This window comes from Mustela putorius, unplaced genomic scaffold, assembly GCF_011764305.1.
Source record: "Mustela putorius furo isolate JIRA1106 unplaced genomic scaffold, ASM1176430v1.1 tig00003962_pilon_pilon_pilon, whole genome shotgun sequence".
Classification (NCBI taxonomy): domain Eukaryota; kingdom Metazoa; phylum Chordata; class Mammalia; order Carnivora; family Mustelidae; genus Mustela; species Mustela putorius.
The window spans coordinates 15,626,342-15,633,270 of record NW_025422106.1 but is presented as its reverse complement, the minus strand read 5'-3'; the positions used below and the strand labels follow the sequence as shown (position 1 = coordinate 15,633,270).

General features: G+C 46.5%; 1 pseudogene; it reads right to left on the bottom strand.

Moving 5' to 3' along the window:
• Positions 1-6,381: 6,381 nt before the first annotated feature.
• LOC101678033 lies at positions 6,382-6,767 on the bottom strand (annotated as a pseudogene).
• Between the last annotated feature and the right edge of the window lie 162 nt (positions 6,768-6,929).

Sequence of the window (6,929 nt, the reverse complement as noted above, 5' to 3'; positions counted from 1 at the left end):
CCATTTTTTCTTGGGTGCGTGTACAGTGCTGTGCTCATAGAGAGGAAACACATTCTAAGGGAAAGCAGTGCAGAACAAAAGGTGGGGGGTGTTTACCATCAGGAATCATCAAAGTGGTTTTCCCACAGTCTGCATGTGTATGTTTACGCCAACAGATCCCACAACACAAACGAGATATTTCTTTACAGTCTTCACCTATTTAATGTTCTTAATACTGTTGCATTCCCAAAAGGCAGGTTTCTCTTCTATGCCCTATTATGCAGACAACCTTAATAAGTCAATTATATTCAATTAGTCTCAATTAGAAAAGGTATAAAAAGAGAAAGCTAATTTTTTTTAAGACAAATTCCAGTATAAGGAAAACCTGCCTGATTTCCTGAGCTACCGTAAGACCTTTCGCGTATCCCTTTGCTTTTGGAAACATCCTCTAGTCCACAATAACGTCTCTCGTTTATTTATCCAAGAAATATTTACTGATACCCTTGTGTGCCGAGCACCATTGTTCTGAACCCTGAAGATACATCAATGAATCAAATACATAAAAATCCTTCCCCCCTTGGGGCTGGCTGGCTCAGTCGGTGGAGCGTGTGACTCTTGATCTCGGCGTCATGAGTTCAAGCCTTGCTTGGGGCGTAGAGATTACTTAAAAAAAGTCCTTCTCCTCCTGCAGTTCATTGTGGTGGGGGAGACAAGCAGTAACTGTGAATGGTGCGTGATGACAAAACCAGGAAAGATCCAACAGGGAGGCTAGAGGAGCTGGAGCTGAGTGACAGAACTATGGGTCAGGGAAGAGAGCAGGTGTGAGGCATGACAACAAGTGACAGAGGGCCTTGTCGCCACCTGAAGGGACTGCTGTAAGTTGCCGTGAGGACCTGGCTTTTACCCTGAGGGAGCTGAAAGCTGTCTGTTATGAACGGAGCAGAGACAAGATGGAACATCTGTTTTCAGAGGATCCCTCTGGCCGCTGAGTTGTAGGGAGAGGCCAAGAGTGACAGCAGAATACCAGAAGCTGCTGCTGTTGTCCGCCTGAGAGCCCGGGTGGTGGTGGAGGTGAGCCGGGGTGGTGGTGGAGATGAACAGAGGTGGTCTGATTGTGGATGTCCTCTTGAAGGGAGAGGATTTGGAGGCACTAAGATTTCCTGGTGGTTTGCACGCAGAGTGTGAGAAAGGGAGGCGCGGAAGGCGGTTGCTAGGTTTGGGGGCTGAACAAAGGAGGAAATAGCAACTGATGTTGTAGAAAATGAGACAGGGTTGCCAGACCATAGACTCTACCTCAGATATTTTTTATTTTTTTTTAAAGATTTTATTTATTTATTTGACAGACAGAGATCACAAGTAGGCAGAGAGGCAGGCAGAGAGAGGGAAGAAGGCTCCTCGCTAAGCAGAGAGCCTGATTCAGGGCTCCATCCCAGACCCTGGGATCATGAACCGAGCCGAAGGCAGAGGCTTTAACCCACTGAGCCACCCAGGCGCCCCATACCTCAGATATTCTTTAAAGTGGCACTTTAGGAAGCAACTTGGTAGCAGGTCATGGGGTTGTGCCTGCTATCATCTGACCCTGATGCGATGTTGGAGCTCTCCAGGGGCAAGAAAATGACATTCAGGCATTCATCCTACCGATGTTTATTGAGTACTTACTATGTGCTACATGCTCTTCTAGGCATGGGGGAGGAAAACCATGGAGAAAAGGGTCACTTTCAGGGCATCTTGGTGGCTCAGTCAGTTGGGTGTCCAACTCTTGAGACATTACCTAGGACCTCCATCTTTTATCTATTTCCTCCCTTATCCCCATTTATAGAAGTAATAACTGTGAGGAATGTCTGGGTGGCTCAGTTGGTTGGGTGTCTGACTCTTAGTTTTGGCTCAGGTCGTGATCTCAGGGTCCTGGGATCGAGCCCTATGTTGGGCTCCTCACCCAGCAAGGAGTCTGCTGGAGATTCTCTCTCTCTCCCTCTCTCTCAAATAAATACATAAAATCTTTAAAAATAATTTAAAAAATGACTTGATCCTTCCTCAGAAGTTTGAGGAGTTTGGGATTGTGGTAGTGGTAGGTGAACACTGGGTCATTTTCCAGACATTTGACTAGTAAACTCCATGACATACATGCACACATTCATTCATTCCAACATTTACTGAGCACCTAATAGGTGTCAAGTGCTGAAGGATGGGGTCCAATTGGTGAACAAAACACCAAGTCTCGGGCACCTGGGTGTCTCAATGGGTTAAAGCCTCTGCCTTTGGCTCAGGTCATGATCCCAGGGTCCTGGGATTGAGCCACATCAGGCTTTCTGCTCAGTGGGGAGCCTGCTTCCTCCTCTCTCTCTGCCTGCCTCTCTGTCTACTTGTGATCTCTATCAAATAAATAAATAAAATCTTAAAAAAAAAAAAAAAAGCAAAAAGCACCAACTCTCTGTGCTCATAGAACTTAGATCCTAGTCAGGGGAAGACAGTCAGGGACAGTGGGGTTGGGGCCCAGACTGGAGGTTAATAATGAACAATTATTTCATTTTCTCTATACCAGACAAAGGGCTTGAGGCACCCTGCATCTCCTTTCATCCTTATGACAACCTTATTTGCAGATATGGAAACAGAGAGCCTAAGTGGACGTCCCAAGATCACACATCTAGTAAGTGGCAGAGCCAGGATTTGAACTTAGATTTTTACTGTCCTCCAGCCTGAGCTCTCCACCACAACTTTATACGGCAGTAGCAAATGTTTATTAGACGAACAAAGAAGTGGGTGAATGGTTAACCCTAACTACAGTGGTAGCCTGTTGCTTTGCTTCCGTGATACAAACGTGAGCATAAGTTTTTCATTTACTTATTAAGTCAAGCTTCTCCCAAGTATGGCTCCTGCTGAAAACAGATTTCCTGAAGATTGAGAAACAAGCACCTTTCTCCTGACCATTCATGTTTCCTGGGCAAGGCAATCTGTTTTAGGGATAAGACTTTTTTTCTTTCAGTTTTATTGAAAAATAATTGACATATAAAACTATATAAGCTTAAGGCATGTAGCAATGTAATTTGATTTATACATATTGAGAAGTAATTACGAATTAAAAAAATATTTATTTATTCGCAAGACAGAAAAAGAGAGGGCAACCAAGAGCGGGGGTAAGGGGAGGGGCAGAGGGAAAGGGAGAAGCAGACTCCCTGCTGTTCAAGGAGCCTGGCGGGACTCGATCCCAGGACCCAGGGCATGCTGGGATCATGACTTGAGCCAAAGGCAGACGCTTAACTGACTGAGCCACCCATTCAATTAAAATCATGAAATTTAATTGAAAAAGTTGTACAAAAGAAGCTATCACCTTAAGTTCTCTTCTGGGTTTGTGGCAAAGTCTCTGTATTTGGCTATAGGATGATGCCCAAATATATCAGATCTTAATTCCTGGAAGCTGTAAATGTTACCTTAAAAGGAAAAAAAAAGTCTGTGCTGATTTAATTTAGGGAGACTTAGATAATCCAGTGGGCCCTAAATGTGGTCACATGAATCCTCATGAGAAGGGGAAGGGGGAGATCGGATGCTGTAGAGAAGGAAATAGGACCTCGGGGGCGAGGGCTGGGGACGCTTCCACCAGAAGCTGGAAGAGGCAGGCAAAAGAGCCTTCCCTACAAGCTCCAGAGGGTGTACAACCTGCTGACATCTTGGTTTTGGCCCAGTGATACTGCTTTTGGACTTCTGGCCTCCAGAACCGTGAGAGAACATATTTCTGGAATTTCAGACAGACACAGGAGACAAATACAGTATCTCACAGGGATCCCTTGACCAATGAATCCTCCTCCTTCCCCACCCCCTTTCTTAGATACTTGTTTCGTCCTAGTACCCATCCACACCGGGCATAGTGTATGTCTGTGTATCATCATTGGCTCCTCCCTGAGGACCCTGAGATCACGACCTGAGCCAAAACTAAGAGTCAGACACCCAACCAACTGAGCCACCCAGACATTCCTCACAGTTATTACTTCTATAAATGGGGATAAGGGAGGAAATAGATAAAAATGGAGGTCCTAGGTAATGTCTCATGGCTAATGTAGTAGTTAACTAGGGCTAGTTAGGCCAGCTTGGAACCCCTTCTGACTCCTGACTGTGGCACTCAAGAAGGAAAACCAACAACAAACCCATTTCCATGGGCCCAATCTCTATACCCCATCTGCAAATATTCCTGTCGGCCACGGGAAGATGACCAGACTGCAACCTTCTCAAGCATGGAACTCCTAGGCTATGCCTTTCTTCACAAGCCCAGCCTAGGTCTTCATTCCTCTAACTATATTCTTTGCACGTTTTCATTACCCAAAGCATCTAAGTATGGTGGAGAGACATGTCATAGATTCCCATTCACTCATTCATTCAACAAACCTCTTGCACACTGACTTTGAGCCAGTTTAGTGTGGTGGGTACCAGGGGTTCCAATGTGCCCTGAGGGTGTTCTCAACATGGCAGGGGAGACAGACAATTAGTGTGATTAAACTGCAGTGTGTAGGTGTGAGAGGGCAGAGTGGTAGGACAATGGAAGCAATTCTATTTAGATAGAAATCAGAGAAGGTTCTTTGAAAGACACTTGAACTACGTCATAAAGAATGAGTGCCAGTTCACCAGATGGAGGGGGCGTGGGGGAGACTTTCCACATCGAGGGACGACAACATGCAAAATGAGTGTCCAAATCAATGAGTTCCCAGTGTTGTCTGAGCCCAGACCTTCTGTCTTCTGCATGCCTGGGACACCTGCCTGAACTTCTCTTGCCCTGGTTCTGTAAATGATGATCTGACACTGTGAAATATGTTCTCCAGGCTGCAAGGTCCTCAGGTCAAGGTAATGGGTCACTAGCCAGCCAATGCCTCCAAGGAGTGGACCAGAGTCTGAAAATCAAATATGCGGACCCCACATCTCAGATGAGCAGAGGGAAGGCATGGGGTAAGACATGTGATGTTTACGTTCAGAAACTGCACAGCCACTAGCTTGCAAATTGTCATTACGTCTGCAGGTGGAGGGTAATTTTCTCGTTACTCAAGGACTCTTGATCAGGCTCAGATTGGTCTCTGGGGAATTGCTTTATGACCCAGAGCCGGGCAGCGGTAGATAGGAGATGTGGTTTGCTGGGCAGAAGTTTACAAGGCAGGAAATTGCTTCACTGGGCACAACCATTCATAAGAAACACCTCTGGGAAAAGGAGACTGGGCTCCTGGCAGGTCTGGCCCTGGCCATGTGTTTACATCAGCAACAGCCCATGTTCCTGGTTACACAATGTGGCAGCGTCACTTCGAGTTGGGGGATCTTTGCCCCATGGAGGAATAAACACATTCCTCACTCACGGTGTAATTAGCAGACCTCACAGACTTTGTAGGGACTCTCCTAGAGGCCCTAATGTCATTGGTAGGTGACCCTAAACATGATTAGCTAGACACCCAAACTTGAGTCCAAATTTGGTTGAATTCCCCTGTAAGTGGTAGCACAGGTTCAGATGAAGATACTGCAGAACTGAAGGGTAGAAAAGTGTGACACTCTTTTGTCAGGCAGTCGCCAAAGCCACACTGGGTGTCTTAGGAACAATCCAGGTGCTGGCAGAGGGGTCATTGGTCAGTCTTTGGGGAGGAGGGAGACAGGGCTATGGCTTGTTTGCATACATTCCAAAGCCCATGTGTCCATTGTCGCACGAGCTCGGAGCTGAGGTTTGGAGCCCAGAGCTTTTCTGCACAGGAGCCATCAGATCTGCACCTGTCATGGGGAGGGAAGATAAGGAGCAGTGACCAGTGTCTCCAGAACCGTGGGGGTCTGTCTGGCAAGTTGCTGGAAGCCTCCAACCCAGCACTGCTCATCAGAATCAAGGGTCACACCCTCCTCGGCTCTACTCCTACCCACCCCCTTGGTGACCCCATCTCAGTCTGGTTAGGGGAGCACCAAGGAACTGCTTCCCTTCTCTGAGGCCTCAGTTTGTATATCTGTGAAATGGGGGACTTCTGGTGCTACTAAGTGTTGCAGCTTCAAAGTGAAGATCCAGTGAGACTGAATTTCCTTGCTCTCAAGTGTGTTTGCACACCCAGGTTTTGGTGCATTTTTCTGGCACAGCTGGGCAGGCAGGCGGACTTGGAGGAGAATCTTGTATTATGTTTTCTTACCTTCATAGGAGAAGGTGAGGATGGTAAATCCGCCGTTACCTCTGACGTAGTCCAGAACCCGCTATTCGTGTACTTATCCTTCCAGACAGAACATTCCAGGGCAGGAGCAGCTAGCAGGCTGCAGAAGACCCTGGGCCGGCCCTCTCTGAGGTTCTTTCGCTTCCTTGGAGATTATTTGTTTAATTCTGTCTGCCATTTGTAAGTTCCTCTTTTTTGTAGCTTTATGGTTTTATTAACATAAATATGACATGTACATAAGATAAGCTGTCTATTCATTTTCTTGGCTGCATAGCCTGGCATTGGGATTAGTGACTCTGATGGCCAGCTGGGCTTCTCTTTCCATAGTGGCTTTGCGGTTCTTGGAGGAGACGTTGTGAGCAATCTCTGCACAGTAAAATTTGTTCTGCGTGATATTGTGGAGTAGGAACTTCAGGAGCCACTGGGCAGTATGTGCTTTGTTTTCCTGTTGCTCCCATTACCATCATTGGGCATCAAGATCTGGTCCTTGAATCTTCTGTGCACCCTATTGTCAGTGCCTCTGGATTTCCACCAGTTGAACTTAATTTTGACATATTGGTCTGACTGGTGCCAGACAAACGGCTTGGTCCTCTTTCTAACAAGCTTGGGCTTCTCCAGAGGTCTGAGGGTAGCCATGTCACCCTAAAGAGGCCCGGACCATGTCCCTCTTAGTCACTGTTCTAGCTCCACTATTTCACGTGTGTAAATGCAGGTATGAATAAATCAATGGGCTGTATTTTTTTTAAATCTGAAAACTACTGATATCCTGAATCCATAACAACGTACAGCGGACTTCGG